The sequence below is a fragment of the Cibotium barometz genome, chromosome 38 (genome assembly GCF_041138505.1).
Source record: "Cibotium barometz isolate CiBa-2024 chromosome 38, ASM4113850v1, whole genome shotgun sequence".
Taxonomy (NCBI): Eukaryota; Viridiplantae; Streptophyta; class Polypodiopsida; order Cyatheales; family Cibotiaceae; genus Cibotium; species Cibotium barometz.
In genome coordinates, this window is record NC_141083.1 from 8,009,105 (window position 1) to 8,011,886 (window position 2,782).

Sequence of the window (2,782 nt, forward strand, 5' to 3'; positions counted from 1 at the left end):
ATACATGCACCTCGCATGTGTACACACCTCACATACACATCCACACACTCACACCCCGCACACTCATGTCCACACATACACATTCACCCGCATGCACACTGACTTGCACACGGACATGTACATACTCACTTACATTCACATTTGCACACTGACTTGCACACGGACATGTACATACTCACTTACATTCACACATTTGCACATGCATTCTTTTTTATCCGTGCACACTCACATTCACGCCCGTGCACACACACTCTACATGCATGTCATATTTGCGCACTCACACACTTGTACGCACCCCATGCATTCCCATTTACACCACATGTACAGGCGGCCTACCTTTGCACACACACAAGCACAAGCACACACCTACCTCCTTGTGTGTGCACATTCATTCACCCACGTACGTGCACAATCGTATACCCCACACATTCCCATGTACATCCATGCAGCACCACCCCACACACTTACACATCATGTACATGCACATCACGCCTACACGCATGCACAAAGTGCCCTCAATATATATATATATATACCCATGTTTGTTTGTTTTTTTCCTAGTAAAACGAAACCCCCCAACTTTTTTTGTTTTTTTTCTAAATTATTAAAAAAAGAAAAAAGAAAAAAAATACCCCCCATTTCTTTTTATTTTTTTGAATTATACCCAACACTCCCTTTTTTAATTTTATTTGTTATTAAAAAAATTCTATTTTATTTTATTTTATATTATCTTTTATCATAAAAAATCTATTTTTTAACTTTTCTTATTTATTTATTATTTCAAAAAAATGCCCCGCGGCTATGTAGCACATTAAAAAAAGGTCATTGATGATGCCCGATAGCGGGCTACAGGCCCTTCTAGGTGGTGCCTACGGCCCTTGTATTCGACGCATGTAGCTCCATCATTGTCACCATGCCTTGTCACCATAGTCACATGCGTCATCTGTTGCCCATCCTTGCCACTATAGACCACGGGGTCTTAAAGACCATTGTCAGGTGAGATCTACGGCCATGATGCATTGAAGATTATGCGCACAAATCTTGACCATCCATCTTCAAAGTAAACTCGACTGAGTAAACTACGTAGCACCAGAAAATAGCGCGAGATAATGGCTTGAAACGACATGGTTCCATTACTTGAAGGTATAGTGTAGTGGTAAGATGTTTCCAGTGGTGTCCCAAGGTCTCGAGTTCAAATTCTCTTTTACACATAATATCTTGCTCCAAAATTTTTTAAGTCCCAAACCCAAATTCACCCACCCTAAAAAGCCGCTTAGTAAACTACAAAGTAAACTATGATCGCTTAGTAAATTATAAAATAAACTAAGATGAGATTTTCTCAGTTTACTTTGTAGTTTACTTGACGTAGTTTACTGGGTCGAGTTTACTTCATCCAACGTCCTAAAAAAAGCGTCGCGATTTAGATCAATGCCATCCATTGATCTCACTTGGCAAGGGTCTTTACCCCGTGATAGATAGTGTGAAGGTCATCCACGCCACTATCTCTACACACAAGTACCTTATTCTGTATAGTTTACTGAGCCGAATTTACTTCATTCAGCAACCCAAAAAAAGCGTCACAATTTAGATCAATGCCATCCATTGATCTCACTTCACAAAGGTCTAAGACCCCATGGTAGATAGTGGTGAGCGTCACCAGCAACCCCACCAGTTCGCATCCATCGACCGTTTGCTTAGCGTCGTCTAAGGCATCTCACACCCCCCACGACCACTCTTTCACTGCGCCGGCAAGGTCGCCATGGTTGTTGCACAGCCCCTCCCCTGGAGCCCCTCACCAAGGTTGCCAAGCTAGAGGTTTATTACGCGAATAGCTGCTCCCAAGCTCCTCGTCAAGAAGCTATCAACCAACGCCATTACTCCTCGCGGCTCTGCAGAGCGGGTTACGACATCTCCAGTGCTTCTGATGATGTGGCTCCTGCCACTCATCAAGGCAGGCGGATTTGTTCGTTGCAATACCGGGGGAAACTTATGCTCGCCTAGCCCCTCGTGCTGGCCTTGACTCTATTGTTGTAGTAATTGATGCTGACTATCGTAGCCCTTGTTGGGGCATTCTCTTCAACCTGTCAGATCAAGATTTCGCCATCCAGGCAGGTGATTGTGTGGCGCAACTCATCTTGGAGAGGATTGTGATGCCAGATGTCTTGGAGGTGGGCAACTGTGAGGGGCCATTGCCATGGATATTGATGCCCGCGCGTCAAGGGCCAATTGAGGAAATTATTTTTTTCCTTTTCCCTCAATTTGAGAAGGTTTTCACCACCCCAAACGCCTCCAGTGTGCCACCGCCTGTGCCCTACTCGTCACGCTCGCTCGCCAGTCTCCCGCATCCCACATCTCAGTCAGTCTGGCCTCTGCAGCGCCAAGGATTGCTGGTCTGCAGCTTTGCTACGCGCCTCCCTTCCAGCTAAGCTGCATAGTGGCCACAGCATCTCTGGCCACTGCAGCGTATGAGGACGCCACGCCCATCATGGAGGCAGGTGCAGTCCGCTCTTACAGGACTGTAGTTGCAGCTCTAGGGCAAGCGAGGGAGCCGTTGAGGCAGGGAGGCGCGCGCCTACAGGCGAGAGCCCATGTCGCAAGCACAGGTCCAGGCCGAGATGGAGGAGGAAACTAAGAACATTGACCTGGCCTCTGGGGAACGGTGCACCAGGCACGCACAGCCAGCGGTTGGGAGATGTTAGTGAAGTTGGCGGTGGCGCTGTTGCACTGAGTGGTCAAGGTGTGAAGTTACCATTCGCCATCTCGGACCAAGTATGATACAGCA

At 46.8% G+C, this 2,782-nt stretch overlaps 1 pseudogene; it reads left to right on the plus strand.

The window, feature by feature from the left end:
* Nucleotides 1-1,693: 1,693 nt before the first annotated feature.
* Nucleotides 1,694-2,782, plus strand: part of LOC147616297 (dnaJ protein homolog 1 pseudogene) — a 1,885-nt pseudogene continuing 796 nt past the window's right edge.